Consider the following 23,813-nt stretch of genomic DNA (forward strand, 5'->3'; position numbering starts at 1 on the left):
TCAAAGAAAATTCTTAAGCAGGAGCTGAAGTATAGCCACTCTGTCTGAGGACAGAGACCTGCATTGCACGCTACTGAACTAGGCTAGCTGGCCAAGACACACTGCCTGGTATCTCCACAGAATTTCTGCCCACCTGCTCCTACTCCATCGGCAGCCTTCGTCTTCTGCATTTTTAAAAATTGAGATATAGTTCATATAGAATAAAATTCACCATTTTAAAGTGTAAAATGCAGTGGTTTTTAGTGTATTCACAGAGTTGTGCCATCATCCCTACCATCTGATTTCAGAACATGTTCATCACCCCAACAGAATGCTTTAGCAGTCACTCCCCTCATCCCTGGCAAACACTTATTTATTTTCTGCCCTTATGGATTTGCTTATTCTGGGTATGTCATATAAATGGAATCATATAATATGTGGTCTTTTAAATCCAGTTTTTTTCACTTAGCATAGGGTTTCCAAAGTTCATCCCTTATCAAATATATGATTTGTAAAACTTTTCTTCCATATTGTAGGATGTCATTTCACTTATTTGTGTGTGTTTTTTTTTTTTTTCCCCACGCCATCCAACTTGAGGGATTTTAGTTACCCTATCAGGGATTGAACTTGGGCCCTGGGCAATGAAAGCATGGAGGCCTAACCACTGGACTGCCAGGGAATTCCCCATTTCACTTTCTTTATGGTGGGTGTCCTTTGAAACACGAAAGATTTTAATTTAAAAGTCCAATTTTTCTTTGATTGTTTGTGCTTCTTTGTCATTATATCTAAGAAACCTAATTCAAGGTTATGAAGTCTTATTTCTAACTTGTTAAGAGTTTTATAATTTTAGCTCTTACAGTTCTTTGATCTATTTTGAGTTAACTTATATATAGGATGCGAGGAAATATTCAGATTCATTCTGTTGCGTGTGGATACCAAGTTATCCAGCCCCATTTGTTGGAGACTATTCTTTCTCCCAATGAATCATCTAGCACCCTTGTCAAAATTAATTGATTGCCTTTAAGGGTTTATTTCTGGACTGTCAGTTCCATTCCATCAATCTTATGTCAATTATAGTTATGCTATTGTAACAGTCTTGATTGTAGCTTTGTATTAAGTTTTGAAATCAGAAAGTATAAGTCTTCCTAATATTTTTTTCTGTGATAAACACTTTTTTGCTCATGAGTCTATGAATTGACTTACGGGCTCTGCAGATCTGGGCTGGGCTTAGTGGGGCTCACTTACAGGTCTGGTCAACTATAGTCCAGCAGGGGGGTTTTACTAATGTTGGTGCTCTCACTCACCGTCTGGGGCCTGGCCAGGAGAACTCAGCTGACTGGTCTCTGCTCTGTGTGACCTCTCACTATACAGCAGCCTAGCCTGGCCATGTTTTCAGGGAGCCCTTTCCAAACAGGGTTCCAAGAGAGCAAATGGAAGTCCCTGAGTCTTCTTGAAACCTCTGCTTAAGACTGGCACCCCATCTAAGTCCTTCAACTTTGTTCTTTTGCAAGATTGTTTAGGCTATTCTGAGCCTCTTGCATTTCCATATGAATTTTAGGGTCAACTTGTCCATTTGCATGCATGCACAGAAAAAAAGGCAGTTGACTTTTCATAGGGATTGCATTTAATCTGTAAATCAATCTGAGTACTGACGTCCTATCAATATTGAATATTTCAATCTATGAACACAGGTTATCTTCCCATTTATTTAGGTCTTTAATTTCTTTCAATAATGTTTTATAATTTTCAGGGTACAAACCTTACATTTCGTTGGTTAAAGTTTTTCCTAAGTATTTTATTTTTTTGGAAAGGTGCTATTGTAAGTGGAATTGTTTTCTTAATTCCATTTTTCAGCTTTTCATTGCTCATGTATAGAAATACAACTGATTTTGTATATTAATCTTGTGTCCACAACTTGACTGAATTTGCTCATTACTTCTAATAGTCTTGTATGTGTGTGTGTATTTTTTTTAACTGTTTTCTATATATAAGATCATGCTATCTGCAAATAGAGATTGGTTTTACCTCTTTCCCAATATGCAGGCCCCTTTTTTTTTTAATTGTTGCAGCACAAGAGCTCCAGAGCATGTGGGCTTAGTAGTCTTGGCACTCAGCCCTAGTTGCCCCATGGCACGTGGGACTTAGTTCCCTGACCAGGGATTGAACTCATGCCCCCTGCATTGGAAGGTGGATTCTTAACCACTGGACCACCAGGGAAGTCCCGATGCTTTTTCTTTTATATTCTTGCCTAATTGCCCTGAGTAGAACCTCCAGTACAATACTGAATAGAAATGGCCCTTTTGTTCTGTTTTACAGGCAGCTTTCTACTTGTTCATGGTTTAAGGGCAAGGAATAGAGGGACTTGGCAACTATATTTGATTTCCCTATCTCTGTCAATTAGATGCCTTAGCTAGCAAGGAAGGTAATGCATGAGGCTTTGACAAACAAATCAATTAATGTTTGCTTTTACTTTCAGCCTTTTTTTCTACTACACTTTTTAACAGGATGATTGACTTTTATTTCTCTTTAAGACAAAGTTAAGAGGATGAATTGGGGCATTCCCTAATTCATAAACCTGGCCTCAAATTCCAGTTCTATATAGTAATTCTCAAAATTCAGTTCTGTAGACCATGTGACATTGGTAAGTCACCTCGTCTCTCTGCACTTCAGCTTTCCTCATCTGTAAAATGGATACTTTATGGGTTATTGAGAGAATCAAAGAAGATAATGAGTGGAAAGCACTTTGCGTAGTGCTGGCACTTAGGTTGGGCTCAAAAAATGCCCATTCCCTTTGATTTCTGAACAAGCATCCTTCATCTATAGGTTGATCTAATTTTTAACAGATTTTTTTCTAATGCCCAGAGTGGTCCAAAGAAGGAAGGGTTCTCATGAAATAGTGAGCTCCAGGCTTTGGGGGAGCATGTTTGTTCAAGTGTGTCCATGCTTTGTTCAAGCGTGTTTGAGATAATGAAAAGATAAGAGTTTATTCAGTTTTGTGAAAATATTTATCGACATATGTTATTTTGTTTTCTCAATAACTATTTATTGAATACTTGCCATGTGTCAGACCCTGTTGTGGGTCATGGGAATACAGGGGTGAGCCAGAGAAGCAGGATTCCTGTCCTTACGGAGTCCACAGTCTGGAAGTGAGACTAACAAGAAAAAGAAAACAAACCAAAACTAATGAATAGATAATTACAAATTGTGATGAGAGTTGTAGAATAAATTAACAAAATAAGATTGAGTACCTAGGAGAGGCAATTTTAGGAAAGTTGGGAAGGGATGGCCTCTCTGATATAGACATTTGAGCTGAGAACTAGTGGTGGTTTTAAAAGGTGGCCGCAAAGTCTTGAACATGTCACTCATTAAGGGGCGGGTCTTTGTCCCCTATCTTTGTTTTGGCTGCACCGGATCTTCCTTGCTGTGCACGGACTCTTCTCTAGTTGTGGCTTGCCAGCTTAGTTGTCCTGCAGGATGTGGGATCTTAGTTCTCCAGTCAGGGCCTAAACCTGTGTCCCTTGCATTGTAAGGTGGATTCTTTACCACTGGTCCACCAGGGAAGTCCCTATGCCCCCTCTCTTTGAATATAAGTGGGCTTTTTTTTTCATTTATTTTTATTAGTTGGAGGCTAATTACTTTACAGTATTGTAGTGGGTTTTGTCATACATTGACATGAATCAGCCATGAATTTACATGTATTCCCCAATAAGTGGGCTTACGACCACTCTGACCAACAAAGAACTGCAGAATTGATGCCACATGACTTCCATGGCCAAGTTACAAAAGGTCATGCAGTTTTTCCTTGCTTGCTGCCACTTTCTTTCTGGGAGCCCAGAGCTGCCCTGTAACTCTGACTACGCTGAGGCCACCACTTTGGAGAGGCCATGTGTAGATGCTCCAGCTGACCGTCCTAGCTAAGACCAGCTTTCTGGCTATTTCTGCCAAACAAATGAGTAAAAAGCCTCCAGATGATTCCAATCACCAGCCATTTGAGTCACCCCCATCTATTTGAGTCTTGCTAGCTAAGACTCCAGGCATTGCAGACAGAGACAAACCATTTCCACTATCATTTTCTGAATCCCTGACCAACAGAATCCATGAGGAAAATAAAATGGTTGTTAATTTTTTTATTGATATATAATTGACATACATTATATCAGTTTCAAGTATATAACATAATGATTTGATATTTGTCTATATTGCAAAATGATTACCCCAGTAAGTCTTGTTAACATATGTCACCATATAATAAACATTGTTTTCCTTGTGATGAGAACTTTTAAGATTTACCCTCTTAACAATTTTAAAATAAGCAATTATTAACTATAGTCAACATGTACATTATATCCCCAGGATGTATTTATTTTATAATTGGAAGTTTGTACCATATATAATATATATATGTATATTTAATTTTTTATTCATTTTGCTAGGCAGGATCTTAGTTCCTGGGTCAGGTATCAAACTCATGCCCCTGAAGTGGAAGTGCAGATACCTAACCTCTGGACTGCCAGAGAATTTGTAGAAGTTTATAGTTTTTGACTCTCTTCACCCATTTTTCCCATCCCCAGCTCCTGCCCCTAGCAAACATCAATCTGTTCTCTTTATCTATGACTTTGGTTTTTGTTTCTTTATATTTCACATATAAGTGAGATCATAAGATCTGTCTGACTTACATCACTTAGCATGATGCCCTCAAGAGTCCATCCATATTGTCACAAATGACCAGATCTCCTTCTTTTTTGTGAGCTGAATATTATTTCATTGTATATATGTATGTATATACATTATATATATATAATATGCACATTATATATGCATGCTGCTGCCTAGTTGCTTCAGCCGTGTCTGACTCTGTGCAACCCTGTGGACTGTGGTCCACCAGGCTCCTCTCTACAGGGAATTCTCTAGGCAAGAGTACTGGAGTGGGTTGATATATATATATATATATATATATATATACATATATATATATATATCATATTTTTTTATCCATTCATTCATTGATGAGGACTTAGTTTGCTTCCGTGTCTTGACAATTACAAGTAATGCTGCAATGAATCTGGGGGAGTGAATGTATCTTTTGGAATGTTTTTGTCCCCTTGGATAAATACCCAGAAGTGGAATTGCTGGACCATATGGTATTTCAATTTTTAATTTTCCAAGGAACCTCTATATTGTCTTCCACAGTGGTTATACCAATTTATATGCCCAGCAACCATGCACAAGGATTCTCTTTTATCCATATCCTTGCCAGAACTTGCTATAAAATAGTTGTTTCTTTATGCCACTGGTTTTGGGAATAATTTGATATCCTGAAATAGATAGCCATAACCATGCTATTATTATTATTATAACCATGATATCTTTCTGTAATGTGATAAAAAGTATCTACCAAAGGTGAACATTTTACTTGTGGTGGGAGTTCCCCATAAGGGGATGCCCACAATATGACCCCCCATAAAGGAAACCATCTAGAGCTAAATAAGTATGTAAATATTATATACAGATGTAGTCTATTAAATTAAATAACTTATATTAAATACAGATTTATCCTATAAAGTTGAACATATTACTGTAATATGCACAAGTTGTGTTACCCATGCAAGGAACAGGTATAAAGAGTTACTGGAAAAGTATTTGGGCAGCAACTTAGTCTCCAGGAGACCCACCTCATATCAATTGTTAACACATTGTCCCCTAGTCAGGACATTTCTATGGGACCAAGAGAGGTCAGCTATAGAATCTCTTCCATGATGTTTGCTGTCTGCTGAATGAAGCTATTCCAAGTAAACAATTTGTTTAAATAATACATTCAAGCTTCTGTTAATTGACAATCCATGCCCAAACTTATCTCTTAGAAGAAAAATGGTGAACCACAAACCTCACTAAAATTAAGAACAAGAAAACCATGCCAATTAACACCTCTGCTAGTCAATATCACATTGGAGTACTTTACTATTACTGTGTGTGTGTGTTAATCGCTCAGTCGTGTCTGACTCTTTGCAACACCATGAACTGGAGCCCAGCAGACTCCTCTGTTCATGGGATTCTCCAGACAAGAATAGTGGAGTGGGTTGCCATTCCCTTCTCCAGGGGATCTTCCATACCCAGGGATCAAACCCAGGTCTACTGCATTGCAGGCAGATTCTTTATCGGAGCTACCAGGGAAGCCCCAACTATTACTGAGAGACTAGAAAAAAGAATGGAAGAAAAGTACAAGCATTATTTGAAAATGAAAGATTTTTCATTTGAAAGTTAAAAATCTAGATTTTGAAATCAAGATTTGAAATAGAAAATATAAGTGGACCACCAAAAAAATTATTAGAATGGATGAGTGTTAATAAAATAATTGTGTGTAGTATTACTGTAGAGAAGTCAATAGCTTTCCTATATAGACTAGTGATAACTTATTAGAATTTGTCATGGAAAAGAATCAATTCACAGCTGCTGCAAAACCTATGAAGAACCAAGAAGTAAACTCAGAAAGAAATGTGAAAGTTCTACATGAATAAAATTTCAAAGTTTTACTCTGAGACATAAAAGAAGTTCCAAACATATAAAGTCATATGGGAGATTGCTTATTTTAAAGATGTGATTTCTACTCAAAGTGATCTATTTGTTTTTAAATGAAATGTGTCAGGTTGACAAAAAACAAGGCAGAATAGCCAAAGATGTTGACCAGGTGGGCGGAGGGATTTATCCTCATGCTTCTGCTCGTGCTCAGTCCTGTCCGACCCTTTGCGACCCTATGGACTGTAGCCTGCAGGCTTCTCTGTCCATGGGCTTTTCTAGGCAGCAATGCCGGAGTAGGCTGCCATTTCCTACTCCAGGAGATCTTCAGGACTTACCCTATTAGATACCAAAATGTGCCACGAAGCTATAATTATTAAAATAGAATATTATTGGCCCAAGAAAAGATTAACATTAAAAAGCAAACAAACAAACCAAAAAACAGAATACAAGGTCCAACACTAGCTACAATCCCCCTTCATCTATCTATTTCTCTTGGAATTTAGTGCATTAAAAAGAAGCCATTTCAAATTGGAGGGGAAATTAATGTCTACAACAGATGTTGAGACAACTGTCTATGCATTGGGGAATAATAATATGTTCCAACCATTTATCATGCCATATGCAAAACTAAATTTCAATTTGATTAAAATAGATAAACTATAAAAACAAAGTAATAGTGGATAAGATAGACTATTTCCAAATTGTGAGAGGGAGTGTAGGAAAGAGATTCTTTATTTTTTTTTGACAGGAAATAGCATTTATTGGTGAGTGTGATTAAGGAGGGGGCAGCGCTGATGCTCATGAGTGCAGGGCCCGCCATTTGTCCAGGGGACCACGATTAGGGATGTATTTGACCCCACAGCTGTCCGGGATGAGTCGCTTTTCTGCCACCATGTTCTCAAATTCATCCGCATTGAACTTGGTAAATCCCCACTTCTTGGAGATATGGATCTTCTGACGGCCAGGGAACTTGAACTTGGCCCGGCGGAGGGCTTCAATCACATGCTCCTTGTTCTGCAGCTTGGTGCGGATGGACATTATGACCTGGCCAATGTGGACCCTGGCCACTGTGCCCTGGGGCTTTCCAAAGGCACCGCGCATACCTGTCTGGAGTCTAGATTGGGAAACAGCAGGCCAGTCACGAATGGCCACTAGGAAGAGTTGTCTCCAGGGTCCCTTAGAGCTACCTGTACAGGCAACAGGCTGCACACACTACCGCGGAGGCTGCTGTTTGCAGCCTCTGCACACTGGGCCCCCGTGGGGAAAAGAGCACAGTCGGCTTAACTGGCTGCAATGGAAAGGCCTTCTTAAGATACATCAAATTTAGAAACTAGGTGGAACTTCCCTGGTGGTCCAGTAGCTAAGATTCAGCACCTCCAAAGCAAGGGCCATGGGTTTGATCCCTGTTTAGGGAACTAAGATCCCACATGTTGTGAGGGGGACCCAAATTTTAAAAAAATGTTTTAAATAAAGTAACAGGAATTTAAAAATTTTTACTAGACTAACTCATGTTGAGGTTTGACAGAAAACAGCAAAATTTTGTAAAGCACTATCCTTCAATAAAAAATAAATTTTAAAAAATTTAGAAACCACAAAGAAAAAGACTGATAGATTTAATTACATGAAAAATTAAAACTCACAAAACCACCATAAAACTAATTATAAAGAGTTCCTACAAATTCATAAGTAGAAAATTGGCAATTCACAGAAGAAACACAAATGCTAACAAACATGAAAAAAGTTGTGCAATCCTGAGCTATCAGAAAAGCAGAGAACAAAATGAGCTTTTTTATTATTTTTTAAATAAGCTATTTTTAAAATACAGTGCTTGAAAAATATTTTTGTATGGATTAAATCCAGTTGGTAAGAGTGAGGGAAATGAATATTCTCAAACAGCATTGGTGGGACTGTAAAGTAGGATAACTGTCTTGGAAAATAGTGTGTCAGTGTCTATCAAAAATTTAATTGTGCCTCCCCCCAAATCCTTAATTCCATTCTTGGTCTCTCTTCTTGAGAAACTTGAACTTCTGTACACACATAACATTTAACAAGGATGTTTGTTCATTATAGCGTTGATTACAATAGGAAAAAAATAGAAATGACCTTAGCATTCATCAAAGGGATGGTTTAAAAAGTAAATTACATTCATATTGTGAAATAATAAGTAAAATGTATGAGGTGCTTCTATATGCACTGACATAGAAGGAGCTGTAAACTACACTGTTAAATTGAAAAAAATCCAGTTGTAGAGTAAGATGCACAATGATATCGTATATCAAAATATAAAACGTATAGCTCCCTTTAGCTATCTCCCAGTTCCCTCAAAGAGGTGACTACTTTTAATATTCTATATGTATAAGCCCTAATCTTTTCTGTGCATTTATAGTTGCACAGGTACAAGTCTGCACCATATGATCTCACACAGACATGCACAGAGGAAAGATTATGTAAACTGATACAGCAAAACCACCATGTAAAGATGGAGGACTGGAGTGTTGCATCCATAAGCCAAAGAACACTGAAGATTGTCCACAAACCACGTGAAGCTAGGAGGAGGCAATGATATATTTCAATTGTTTTAATCACCCAGTTTTTGGCACTTTATTATAATTGCTCTAGGAAACTAAAATAGGGAGAAAAGGCGGAAATAGGGAGACCAAGAAGTGAGCTGTTGCAATGATCCAGGTGAATGTTGCTGGTGGCTTAAGTCAAGGTGGTAGCTGTGGATTCCGAATATGTTTTGAAGACAGGATTTGCTAATGGACTGGGGTATAGGGTTAAAAATAGAGAGGGGGGGAAGCATTATGGGTAATTCTTAAGTTTCAGTGCTGTTAATGTCCCAGGTGTCTGCATTTTTGTGCCTCAGTGCAAAAGGAAAGCCACTCTAACAATTCCTACCTCAGACCGGAAGTGCTGGAAATTAACCCCACCTAAGGGAAGCCCTCAACCAGTGATTCTCAGGAGCTGATATACAAATATCCCAGAATATCCTTCTTCTCAGATGGGATAATTCTGACACACGTGTTTAACGCTATTTCCCACAAGATTAAACTTCAGTCAATCAGTGGCAGCTGGTTTACCAACACATCTTTATTGGCTGCTTTCTCTTCCATGCATCCCTAGTCTCCTACTAGTGACCATTGCTTCTTCTTTAAAATAAACTATTTGTACTTGACTCTTTATCTCAGCATCTGCTTTTGGGGAAACCTGTACTAATACACAAGATTTTCAGCTTGAGCAGTTGGAAAGGTATTTATTAACATATATTAATTAATAAATTGACATTTATGAAGATGGAGAAGACTTTGGCAAGTACAGATTCTTGGAGAGGGGAAGATAAGTAGAACATTTTGAACACAACAACTTTGAGGTGCTTGTTAGGTCACCAAGTGGAGAGGTTGAATAGGCTTAGAGTGGAGTGGAGTCAGGGGACAGATTGGTCTAGAGATTTACATTTGGAAATCAACAATATACAGATAAAGAACGCAATGAGGCTGGATGAGATCACTAAAGGAGTTAATGTAGATGGAGAAGAAAAGAGGTCCTGGAATTAGTAGGGTCTTGGGCACTGTAACATTTAAAGCTCAGGAAAATGAGGAAGATCCTGCAAAGGAACTTGAGAAGGGATGGCCAGTGAAGTTGGAGGAAAAGAAGAATGCATGAAATCTCAGAAACTAAGGGAAGCAAATGTTGTTGGCTCCTTCTCTTTTAGTTTCTTTCATTTATTTTGGGATTTTTTTCTCAAATGTCCAGTGGTCATATTTTGTCCATTTACATCAAACAATCAGGTATTAAAAGGCTGATTTGAATCCGGTATCCATGTATGGGTTTTGTCATTTGGTAGCTTTCACAGCAGAAGCTAAACTCCAGGTCACTTCTCTGAGGCTGTTCAGTTTCTGCAGAGAAGAATTCCTTATTTTCAAGCCTATGGAGGAAATAGCCTAGTCAACCAAATAAGGAGACTGGTGGGGGTAGGGGTGGGGTGAAAGTGGACAGAGAAGTGTGTGGTTTCTTCATTCAGTATGTAGACTTTCAATAACTCCCCCTTTTTCTAGTAAGGCACCTTTCTCTTTCAATTGCTCCACAGACTAAGCCTCCAGATTCCTGGCAGGGAGAAGTAGACAGCTGACAGGTACAAGACGGTAGAAGTCATCTGAAGGCTAATGGATCTCTACAGAGACTTTCATATAATCTTTTCATCCTGAACCCATTCTTCTCCCTGAGTCTTTCTTCCCAAGTAGCTAGGTCCTCTGGTACTTGAGCTCAGCTGGATTTCTGTGGCAGGAAACGGCTTGCTTCTCATTAGTACCACCTCTGTAGACACTCGGTATGCAGTTTTCTCAGCCCTGCTAATTTTTCCACTTGGCTTTCCAGCTTCTCATCCTCTCATGTCTCCTCTCCCACTCTTTTTATCCTTGTGTGTTTATTTTGGTCTTATAAAGCAAGTGATAATTCACTTGCTTTCATTTTTGTGGGGCTCCAAGAAGAAGTAGAAGAGATAAGCACAATGTGTTCAAACTACCATTTTTCCTTCTCAACAACAGTATTTTGAGGTCATCAAATGTACAGCAATTTTCTAGGATTTGGGGCCAGAATTTCATGAGTTCTTCCCTAGAGAAGCCACATTCCTTCACATCTTAGTGCCTCTGCTCTTTCAGAGCATCTCTTGTTTTCTTTTTCCTAGAGGCTAGAACTGGGCCAGAAGTATTTTTGCCTGACCAATTCATCTGTTTTCCAGTTAACTGACCGTGGAGGCATATCCTACTTGCCAAGGAGCCAACTCAGGTTGACTCGTCCCCTTTGTCCATTCTTCTATGTCCATGATATTCACACAGGAGGAATACATATGTGCAACTCTACTAAGTCTGGAAAGTGATAGTAAGTAATGAAAGGGAATCTCTAAGTTATATGGGGAAAATATTTGGAAACTTTGGGCTGAGAGTATTATATGGAATGGGTGGGGGTAATTTGGGCCATAAATTTTATTTTGTATCATTATCCATACATCCTTGTGTTTCTGAATCTGCTGAAGTTAGTACTAGTAATAACTGGAAAATTTCTATATGCTTGTTGTAAGTCAGTAATAATTCTAAGTGCTGATTTATTAACTTATAAAAACCCATTGTATATTAACTACATGATTCTCAACAACCCAATGAGGTAGGTACTACCATTATCTCCAGTTTACCACTAAAGAAACTGAAGCACACAAAGGTTACATAAAAGGCTAAGGTGAAGAAACTGAATCTAGGCATTCAAACTCCAGAGCTCAGATGCTTAACCACTAGCCTATGCTGCCTCTTATCTTAGGACTAGATCACATTTTGCTTTCTTTAACTCATTAGATGAAAATTTTAAGATACCAAGTCTTAGAAACCAATCAAAATTTTTCCATACTATTTATTTATTATTATATTTAAGACAGAGATCACATCTTGATGATATCCTCAGTGATTTTAGCCTTCTGTTTCAATTGGGATTCTTCAACCATCTGAATAATCCTGGCCCCCAAAGTTGGTATTGCTTCCCTGTAATTGGAGCCAGTGATGGCATGGATGTGTGCAATCTTACAACAGTCTCTGAGTACTTGAGCACTTGGTTTGGGTTGCAGTTCCAGCAAGAATGAGGGGTCATTCTGATCATTTTCATTATTTTCCTAGGGTCAGAGTAGGTGAGTGAGCTCAAACTAAAATTCAGTTTCAATTTCCTTTATTCTTATTTGAGATATAAAAGAAAAAAATATTTTCTTCATCTATTTATGGATGCACCCACTAGGGGAGGAAGAAGGATGAGCAGGGGTACTACAGACTCAACCAAAGATTCTACAGTCATTTTGCAAAAGCTGGAAGCGAGGAAGTAGGATAGAAAGAGATCTCTTGAGGAACAGAAAACCAGGCATGAAACTAGATGTCCAGTAACTTCCAAATCTAGCACTTAAACTGTAAAGTAGAAGAGATCTCCCATGTTTTGGAAAGGTGAGAACTGGCTTAAAGCACAAAGAGTTTACTGGAATATTGTTGATGTCCAGAGTCCAAATCTTGCTAAAGAAAAAGCCCTGATCCACCTTCAAAACATTTGAAATCAGAAGTAAACTGAGTCTAAGTAGAGCTGCCACAAACCTGAGACCCAGCTCAACTCTCAAGGTTAGACTGACTAATTTCCCTTACATTAGTGACCTGACAAAAACAGGTTTGCCCTTTTTAATTTGTGTTGGTTTCTACAGTCCTTTTACACAAAAACATATAATTAAAAATTATGAGATACACAATGAACCAAAAAATGGCCCATGGTCAAGAGTGGGAATAGTGCTAGAAGCAAATGAAGTGATAATTCAGATTTTAAATAATCAGACAAGGACTTTAAAATAGTTATGATCAATATGTAAATGTTCTAGTGGAAAGGTGGATAAAGTGCATGAACAGATGGAGAATTTTAGTAGAAAGGTGGAAACTCTAAAAAAAGAAAAATAAGATGTAAAAAATGAAGAATGTTTTTTGATGGGTTTAACAGCTGACCAAACATAGCAGAGAAAGGAATCAGATGCCTGAAGACAGGTCAGTACATATTATCCAAACTAAAATACAAACAGGGGAAAAAGAAGAGCAAAATGTATGTCTCAGCCCAAGAACTGAAACAAAATTAAACGTTCTAACATATGTGTAATTGGGGTTCCAGATAAAGAGGAGAGAGAAAATAACAAAAACATAAAAGTACTTGAGGGGACAATAGCTGAGATTTTTCTAAAATAGATGAAAGAGAAAATGTGCAGATCCAAGAAGTTTAGCAATCCTAAGCAGGATAAATGCATACAAAACCACACCTACACATATCCTACTCAAATGACTAAAAACCAAAAATAATGATAGCATCTTAAAAGAAAACAGAAGCAGAAAAAGACATATTTCATATCAGGGAGTAAAGATATAAAGAAGGGATGACTTACCAGAAATGAAGGCCAGAAGACAATGGGTGACATCAAAGTATTAAAAACAGAAACCAAAAATATCATTCAAAAATGAAGATGAAATAAAAATATTTCTTTGCAGGTAGATAAAGCTGAAATAATTTGTTTTAGACAGACCTGCATTACAATAAATGCTGAAAGAAGTTCTAGAAGCTGATGGGAAATGATACCAGATAAAAATTCAGATCTGCAGGAAGAAATGAAGAGAATCAGAAATGGTAAATATCTAGATATAGAGGATTCTTTCAAAAATAATATATAATTTTATTTATATATAATATTTTTAATTTTTAAAACTTTTAAGAATTGATTTTTAGAGCAGTTTCACATTCACAGCAAAATTGAAGGGTAGGTACAGAAATTGCCCATGTACCCCTGCTTTCATACCTGCACAGTCTCCCCCATTACCCGCATCCCCTCCAGAGTGATACATTTGTCACAATTGATGAACCTACATCATTATTGCCCAGAGTCCCTGCTTTAGTTAAAGTTCACTCTTGCTGTTGTACATTTTGTGTTTGGACAAAAGTATCCATCATTATGGTATCATATATTTTCACAGCTCTAAAAACATATATTTTCACTGGATTTATATATTTATTTATCCAAAACTTGTTTATTGGGATGGTTTCCCCTTCATCTTGATACAGGGAGATTTTAGTGCTGCTTCCGTCTGAAAGAGCATCCTTCTGTAGCCTTGCTTTTCCTCCTGTAGGCTGGCAGAGGACAGAGAGCAGCCAACACACAAAACTACTGTTTGCGCATGGCTAAAGACGGTGGTGATTTTATAGCATCCTGGGCATCTTACATCCATGAAATAGGAACCGGGCTCTGCACCAGGCGCTTCTTCTTGTGTTTCCTCTTCTCCCCTTCTGGAGAGGGATGAAGAAGGTCCTTTGTGAGAGGCATGTTCTCATGAGGAGGTCGTCACTGCTGGAAAGGGTGGATTTATTTTTTATTGCTCTAGTCAAGGCTATGGTGTTTCCAGTGGTCATGTATGGATGTGAGAGTTGGACTATAAAGAAAGCTGAGCGCCAAAGAATTGATGCTTTTGAACTGTGGTGTTGGAGAAGACTCTCGAGAGTCCCTTGGACTGCAAGGAGATCCAACCAGTCCATCCTAAAGGAGGTCAGTCCTGGGTGTTCATTGGAAGGACTGATGTTGAAGCTGAAACTCCAATACTTTGGCCACCTGCTGTGAAGAGCTGACTCATTGGAAAAGACCCTGATGCTGGGAGGGATTGGGGGCAGGAGGAGAAGGGGACGACAGAGGATGAGACGGTTGGATGGTATCACCGACTTGATGGACATGAGTTTGAATAAGCTCTGGGAGTTGGTGATGGACAGGGAGGCCTGGCATGCCTACATGCCTGGCATGGGGTGGCAAAGAGTCAGACATGACTGAGCGACTGAACTGAACTGAAAATCATAATATTAGTATTTTGGATTCATCTGTATTGTTGTTTGTATCAGCATTTCTTTCCTTTTTATTGCTAGGTGCAATACATTGTATATCATGTGAATATAACAGTTTATTTAGCCATTCCTCTGTTGATGGATACTTGAGCTATTTCAAGTTTCAATTCAGTTCAGTTCAGTCACTCAGTCAGTGGAATTATTAAGTAATTTTTTTTTTGTAATTTTTTTTTAAAAAGAAACTACTTGGTTTTTTTTCCAAAGTGGTTGTGCCATTTTACATTCCCATCAACAGTGTATGAGAGCTCCAATTGCTTCATGTCCTTGCCAATGTTTGTTGATTGTTAGTCCTTTTTTATTTTTGCCATTCTGGTTGATATGTTGTGGTAGATCACTGTGGTTTTAATTTGCACTTCCCTGATCAATTACTTTGAACTTTTTCATATGATTATTGACAATTAATATATCTACTTTTGTGAAGTTTATGTTAAATATTTGCCTAGTTTTAAAGCTTTTTGGGGGTTTCATTACTGTTAAGTAGTTCTGTATATACTCTGAATTCAAGTCTTTAGTCATATACATGTAAAGTACATTTGAGGAATATTTTTTGCTGCTCTCTGACTTGCCTAATCCATTGTTTAATAAGTGTCTCTTGAGCAGAGTTTTAAATTTTGATGAAATATAATTTTCAAGGTTTTCTTTTGTAACTACTTCTTTCTGTGATTTAAGAAGATGACTAGGTTTTTGTTTGTTTGTTGGATGTTTTAAAAGGGGGGGGGAGGGGAGAAAACATCTCTATTGTTTGCTTCCTAAAGAGTCTGAATTAGCTTTTTCTTTTTTTTTTTTTTTTGAATTAGCTTTTTCATGTGTCTAAAGCAGAGATTTTTAACCTTATATTTTGTGTGCTAAGGATTCCTTTGGCACTCTGGTAAAGCCTATGAACCTTTTTTTGGAAAGTTTTCAGCACCTTGGTTTTAATATGCCTAGATGTCCTTTCTTCATGCTATTTGGGCTTGGAATACATTAAGGCTTTTAGGTCTGTGTGTTTATATATATATATATATATATATATATATATACAGACATATATATAATATTTATATAAGTATATAATGTGGGCATAATATACATTGTGGGATTTATAAGTATGCAACGATTCAAAGGACAATGATTCAAAGTAACTATTGTAAGATTTCTTATGCTATTCATAAAATAGTACAATGTCATTTGAAGGTAGATTGTGTTAAGCTCGAAATGCATATTAGGGCTTCTCTGGTGACTCAGAGGTAAAGAATCTGCCTGCCAATCCAAGAGTCACGAGTTCAATTCCTGATCCAAGAAGATTGCACACGCCACAGAGCAACTAAGTCCGTGTGCCACAACTATCGTGCCAGCACTCTAGAGCCCAGGAGCTGCAACTACTGAGCCCGTGTTTCACAACAATTGAAGCCTGCACACCCTAGAGCCCATGCTCTGCAACAAGAGAAGCCACAGCAATGAGAAGCCCGAGCACCACAACGAGAGAGTAGCCCCTGCTTGCCTCAACAAAGGAGGCTCAGCACAGCCAAAAATAAATAAATAAAATTATTTTTAAAAAAATTTTAAAAAGCATGTTTAAAGAAGTATAGCAAACAGTAGAGGAAATACATGGGATAGTTCACCCAAGAAAAAGCAGGAAATGAGGAACAAATGAGACCAAGAGGAAACAAATACCAGGATGATAGACTTCCAAGAACATAATAATTATATTAAATATAAATGGATCAAGCACTCCAATTTTAAAATTTTGCCATACCGAAAAAAAAAAATTGGCAAGCTGGGAATTCCCTGGTGGTCCAGTGGTTAGGACTTAGCCGTCTCAGTGCAGAGGGCTTGGGTTCAATCCCTGGTGCACACTAAGGTTCCATAAGCCACTTGGCACGGCCAACAAACAACAACAACAAAGCAAAGATGTCTAAATAAAGGCACTTTCAGTTCAGTTCAGTCACTCGGTCGTGTCTGACTCTTTGCGACCCCATGAACCGCAGCACGCCAGGCCTCCCTGTCCATCATTGACTCCCGGAGTTCACCCAAACCCATGTCCATTGTGTCAGTGATGCCATCCAAACATCTCATTCTCTGTCGTCCCCTTCTCCTCCTGCCCCCAATCTTTTCCAGCATCAGGGTCTTTTCAAATGAGTCAGCTCTTCACATCAGGTGGCCAAAGTATTGGAGTTTCAGCTTCAACATCAGTCCCTCCAATGAACACCCAGGACTGATCTCCTTTAGGATGGACTGGTTGGATCTCCTTGCAGTCCAAGGGACTCTGAAGAGTCTTCTCCAATACTGCACTTCAAAAGCATCAGTTCTTTGGCACTCAGCTTTCTTTACAGTCCAACTCACATCCATACATGACTACTGCAAAAACCATAGCTTTGACTAGACGTATCTTTGTTGACAAAGTAATGTCTCTGCTTTTTAATATGCTGGCTAGGTTGGTCATAACTTCTTTCCAAGGGGTAAGCCTCTTTTCATTTCATGGCTGCAATCACTATCTGCAGTGATTTTGGAGCCCAGAAAAATAAAGTCAGCCACTGTTTTCACTGTTTCCCGTTTTATTTGCCATGAAGTGATGGGACCGGATGCCATGATCTTAGTTTTCTGAATGTTAAGCTGTAAGCCAACTTTTTCACTCTTCTCTTTCACTTTCATCAAGAGGCTCTTTAGTTCTTCTTCACTTTCTGCTATAAGGGTGGTGTCATCTGCATATCTGAGGTTATTGATATTTCTCCCAGCAATCTTGATTCCAGCTTGTGCTTCCTCCAGCCCAGCATTTCTCATGATGTACTCTGCATATGAGTTAAATAAGTCACCAAACATTAGACATAAAATTGGGGCTAGAAATTCCTGGCTGTCCAGTGGTTAGGACAAGTGTCTTTTAATCTCATTGGAAAAGACCCTGATGCTGGGAGAGATTGAGGGCAGGAGGACGACAGAGGATGAGATGGTTGGATGGCATCACTGACTCAATAGACATGGGTTTGGGTGGACTCCAGGAGTTGGTGATGGACCAGGAGTCCTGGCATGCCTGCAGTTCATGGGGTTGCAAAGAGTTGTCTGAGCGACTGAACTGAATGGAACTGAACTCTGGTGACAAGCAAGCGGTTAGGCACTTGTTTTAGGCTTAGACTAGTCTTTCTGTAGTTCTTCTATTATTCCACTCCATGGTTTAATGCTGGTGAAAGGAATTAGTGTTTATTTAATGCCTACCATGTGCCAGTCAGTGAGTTAGGGGTCTTACTATATACTATCTCATTTTAATGGAGTTTGTTTGGGCAAAATTGAGACTGAGAAAAAATAAGTGACTTCCCCACAGTTACATGGCCAATAAGCGGCAGGGCCAGCCTGTGAACACAGAAGGATTTCTCTGCCGCCAGAGTCTGGGCTTGCTCCGTGGCACCATGTCTCAGCTCTGGCTCTTGCCACACCTGGGCTATATGACAGTCTCCTCACCGGCGCTGCTGTTTCTCTTCCCAGTCTGTTCTCCCGATGGCAACAAGCTGAACTTCCTAAAACCCTGTATGGTCTTCCTTGACTCAACATTTGTTGGCTTCTCTTTGGTACTGTGGGGTTTTGTTTGGCATTTCATGGTGGATGAATCAATTTGCAATGTGACCTTAGGCAAATCATCTGTCACAAACTGATCCAAGCCAACCAGCTCATTTATTAATTTTATTATATTAAGGAACATTTCTTTATTAATTGTTGAGTGGCATTTTGGATTGTTGTTATTGCAGGGGTGAGGGGCAGATATCAGTAGCCTCCAACAGTGAGAGATGGGCCACATGTTCTTTCTCAAAAACCTTACTACCAAGTGGTGTGTTACAATGAAATCAACTCTCAGATGGAAATCTGCCACATGCTTAAAATATTTCTTAACAGGCAGGCAAAACCAGTCATACAACTTGCAAGCTCAGTGAGATCCCAGCTCTTGATCTTTTCAGACATTTTGCCAAGTACCTTGCATGAAAGATTAACTGTAAGTAAATAAGACAACATCCTATCAGCAGGATCCTTCACTAATGGGGAGAAAGAGACAAACTAGGTCCTAGCCCATAACATCACTCTGCAGAAGCTAGTTGCTGGGATTACTAGATTCTTATATGTTGGTCAAGCAAGGGTGGAGGTGCCTATGTAACACAATACATGCATGCATGCTCAGTTGCTTCGGTCATGTCTGATTCTTCACAACCCTATGGACTGTAGCCTGCCAGGCTCCTCTGTCCATGGGATTTCCCAGGCAAGAATACTGGAGGGGATTGCCATGCCCTCCTCCAGGGGCTCTCCCTGATCCAGGGGTCAAACCTGTGTTGCCTGTATTGCAGGTGGATTCTTTACCTACTGAGCCACCTGGGAAGCCCATATAATACAATGCTTCTAGCTAAATCACTTGACATCATTTATTTCACCCATGAAAAAAGCATATTTAACATTTAACCCTATTTAACAGCCTTCTAATGTTGATTAAAGATAAAGATAGTTGAAGTTCTTATTGTAAACTGCTACTGGAATATGGACTATTGATTAGAACTTCAGATACTAACTAATCATTCCAATGTTTTCTTCTAGGAAGTTTAAGGTTTCATGTCTCATGGTCAAGTTTTTGATTCATTTTGAACTAACTTTTAATGTAAGATAAAGATAGTGGACCAGTTTTGTTCTTTTGCATGGGTGTCCAGTTTTACCAAAACCATTTATTGAAGAGACTGTCCTTTCCCCATTGTGTATTTGCAGATCCTTTGTTGTAAATTAATTGACCATGCACATGTGGGTTGATTTCTGGGCTTACCATTCCATTTCAATGATCTAAATGTCTGTTTTTAATGGCAATAACCTACAGTTTTGATTGTCATAGCTTTATATTATAGTTTGAAATCAGAAAGTGTGATGCCTTAAGCTTTCTTCTTCTTTCTTAAGAGTGCTTTGGCTATTTGAGGTCCACCCTGTAATTCCTTATGTCCTTTATTTTTTTCCAAAACCCTTATCACTTTCTGACATTATATATGTATTTACTTATTTGTTATTGTCTATCTTCAGCTATAAGAATATAATCTCCATAAGACAAGAAACTGCAGCCATGAAATTAAAAGATACTTGCTCCTTGGAAGAAAAGCTATGATGAACATAGTCAGCGTATTAAAAAGCAGAGACATTACTTTGCCAACAAAGGTCCATATGGTCAAGGCTATGGTTTTTCCAGTAGTCATGTATGGATGTGAGAGTTGGACTATAATGAAAGCTGAGCACCAAAGAATTGATGCCTTTGAACTGTGGTTTGGAGAAGACTCTTGAGAGTCCCTTGGACTGCAAGGAGATCCAACTAGTCAATCCTAAAAGAAATCAGTCCTGAATATTCATTGGAAGGATTGATGCTGAAGCTGAAACTCCAATACTTTGGTCACCTGATGAGAAGAGCTGACTCATTGGAAAAGACCCTGAGGCTGGGAAAAATTGAAGGTGGGAGGAGAAGGGGATGACAGAGGATGAGATGGTTGGATGGCATCACCAGCTCGATGGACATGAGTTTAAATAAGCTCTGGGAGTTGATGATGGACAGGGAAGCCTGGCATGCTGCAGTCCATGGGGTCGCAGAGTCAGACATGACTGAGCAATTGAACTGAACTGAACTGATACTTTCTATGCCTGACCTATGGTAAAAGCTTGTTTTATCTTCTGCTGCATAGCAAACCATACTAAAATGTAATGACTTGTTTATTTGCCTATTATTCTGTAATTTTGCTGGACTTTAGTTGGTCAGTTCTTCTGTTCATCTAACCTTTGTTCACTCACATGGTTGTACTCATCTGGAAGTTCCATGGTACTAGGTGGCCCAAGATGGCAAATCTAGTGGTTAGCTGTTTGCTGAAGTTCCTCAATTCTCCTCTATGTGGCACATAACAAGATATTGTGTGCTTCTTAAATAGTGGCAGCAGTGTTCTAAGACAGGGGTCCCCAAAGCCCCAGGCCACAGACTGGTACTGATTTGTGGCCTGTTAGGAAGTAGGCCACACAGCAGGAGGTAAGTGGAGGCCCAGTGTGTGAAGATTTATCTGTATTTACTGCTGGTCCCCATCACTCACATTACCACGTGAGCACCACCTCCAGTCTGATTAGTGGTGGCAATAGATTCTCATTGGAGTGCAAACCCTACTGTGAACTGCACATGTGAGGGAGCTAGGTTGCATGCTCCTTATGAGAATCTAATGCCTGATGATCTGAAGCGAAGCTGAGACAGTAATGCTAGCATTCGGAGCAGCTGCAAATGCAGATTATCATCAGGTCCCAATGATGCTGCATTATGGTGAGTTGTATAATTATTTCATTATATATCACAATGTAATGTTGGACAGTAAGGAGATCCAACCAGTCAATCCTAAGGGCAATCAACTCTGAATATTCATTGGAAGGACTGATGCTGAAGCTGAAGCTCCAATACTTTGGCCACCTGATGCGAAGAGCTGGCTCACTGGAAAAGACTCTGATGCTGGAAAAGATTGAGGGCAGGAGAGACAGGCGACAGAGATAAGACGGTTGAATGGCATCACTGACTCAATAGACATGACTCTAAGCAAACTCTGGAAGATAGTGAAGGACAAGGAAGCCTAGCATGCTGCAGTCCATGGGGTCGCAAAGAGTTTGACATGGCTTAGCAACTAAACAACAATAATTGGAAATAAAGTACACAATATATGTAATACGCTTGAATCATCTTGAAACCGTCCCCTCCCCCCATCTGCGGAAAAATGTCTTCCACAAAACCATTCCCTGGTGCCAAAAAGGTTGGGGACCACTGTTCTAATATTATAGAAGTGAAAACTGCAAAGTTTCTTAAGGCTTAGCCTCAGACGCTATCTATATAATGTTACTTTCACTAGATTCTGTTGATCAATGCAGGTAATAAGGACATCTCAGGTTTAAGAGATCAAGAATTAGAAGAGAGGTGCAAGAAAATCACACTGAAAAAGAGCACAAAGAGCTGTGATTATTCTAACAGTCTATCAGAGTTCAATAAGTTTGTAGCATGAAGAATGTATTATATCCTGTCTAAAGTTCCATGCTTCATATTCAAAGTCTGCTGTGATCTTGCTTCTAGAGCACAAATACCATATTTTTCTTGAGCACTCATCACAACCTGCTCTATTATTTATTTATTCATGTATGTGTTTTATCCTCAAGGGAAGAACCTTATCTTGTTCTCTCTGAATATCCCATGTATCTAGTAGATATCCAAGCTCCAAAGAGATGCTCTGTAACTCTTTAATGAATTTAACAGCCTTGACATTTTATTCCCCACCTTCCATTCCTTCATCATGAAGTCACTAGCGGAATCATTCTCTGAAAATCCTATCATCACTTCTGTCTCCATGCCATTATCTGTTTCATTTTCTCCATCTAAAATGCTCTCCTTCTTCCTCTTGGCTTGTTTCAGTGTTTCTCACTGACATTCAGGAACTTTGGCCCTACTCACTTAAGTCCAGTAGAGGCAGGGTCATTATGACAACCATGATAAATCCTCTGGTTGAATATTAATAGTAAGACCATCCTTTGGGTCTACAGTGGGCCAATATTGTTTTGTCTGTCCAGTACAACCTCTTGCCTTAGGAAGTGTTCTTCCCTACTCCAACTATGTTGTTCTTGAAGAAGTTACTATACTCCTATAAGACTCTGCCCTTCTAGGCTCCCTTGAATTATCTGGAATGCTGGAAGAAGGTCAGGCACTAGCCTGCCCATAAGCAGGTGCTGAAATTTAATAGGAAGCAGCAGTGGAGCAGACCCCTTTAGTCCTTCTTTGATGGAATCCTCTTCCTCCAAATCTATGCTGATGGGTTAACTAAGTGCTGAGGATGCACTAAGCAAGCACTACTCACACCACAGGCCATTAAGTCTCTATAAAGCTTAGAGGAGGGTTGGGTTGTGAAAATGCTTAGGTTTTTTAAAAAAACTGAAGCATAAAGGCAGTGGGGGGCAGATGGAGTTGAATAAAACAGGGCAGAGGAATTTCTCATACATTTTTCCTGGTTCAGTAGCTAGAAAGGAAAAGGAAATTGAAGAGGAAAAATAGATGAATGGAATACTAAAAGCTACTGAGTTAAGGCTTTGGATGCTGCACAGATAGAAGTTTAAAGCTAGAAAGGAGACAAGAACCTGTGCCTGGGGGATACCTCTTAAGTCACCAGAAGAGCTAAGGCGGAGCTCCAGTTTGATCAAAGGGCAGATAGGGGTGAGCTAGGAAGGGGGAATCGTTTCTTCTATATATTAACTTGTGCCAAGCTAACGTGAATGTGTACTTGCCACCAGTGACCTACATTCTCAATTCTGGTGACTGGCACGCTATTCTGTCACTCAGCAATCCAGAAGCCTGAGAGTCACTAGTTTTACACTGACTCTGCTGTCCCTCGCCCCTCAGTATGAATCATCTACAAGCCCTGTCAATTTTGCCTCTTTTTCTCTCAATCCATCTCCTCCTTTCTATTGTTACTACCATTGACCTAGTTCAGGCCCCTGTAATCTCCCACCTAGACAACTGGTCTTCCTGCCTGCAGTTTAATCCTCTTCCAATCCATCCTTCATATGCTGCCAGAATAATCTTTCTCAAGCATGTCTCTAACCATGTTGCACTCTTTCTTAACAACCCCCCACACCCACCAGCTGCCCAGTTCAAACCATCTAAAAGCTGAGCTCAAGCATAGCACTCCAGCCTTTTTATTTCCTGTTTAACTTTCTGCCTTCCTTCTGGCCATCCCTCCCCCTTCCTCAAGCACACACCCTGCGCTCTAGTTGCACTGACCTACTTTCAGTTCCCCAACACAACATGCTTTATCAAGCCCCTACACATACCTGGAATGCCTTCTCTGCCCTGTGCCAGCCAGGAGAATTCCAATCCATCTTTGAAACTCAGT

The 23,813-nt window shown here is 39.3% G+C and overlaps 1 non-coding gene and 1 pseudogene across 1 annotated transcript; both read right to left on the reverse strand.

The window, feature by feature from the left end:
• Positions 1-7,654: 7,654 nt before the first annotated feature.
• Positions 7,655-7,789, reverse strand: LOC139035348 (small nucleolar RNA SNORA70). Its single transcript, XR_011488013.1, has one exon. It is a non-coding gene; the product is annotated as a small nucleolar RNA SNORA70 (small nucleolar RNA).
• A 6,064-nt stretch (positions 7,790-13,853) lies between these two features.
• LOC110129096 (small ribosomal subunit protein eS27-like) lies at positions 13,854-14,493 on the reverse strand (annotated as a pseudogene).
• Positions 14,494-23,813: the final 9,320 nt, after the last annotated feature.

Source organism: Odocoileus virginianus, chromosome 5, assembly GCF_023699985.2.
Source record: "Odocoileus virginianus isolate 20LAN1187 ecotype Illinois chromosome 5, Ovbor_1.2, whole genome shotgun sequence".
Classification (NCBI taxonomy): Eukaryota; Metazoa; Chordata; class Mammalia; order Artiodactyla; family Cervidae; genus Odocoileus; species Odocoileus virginianus.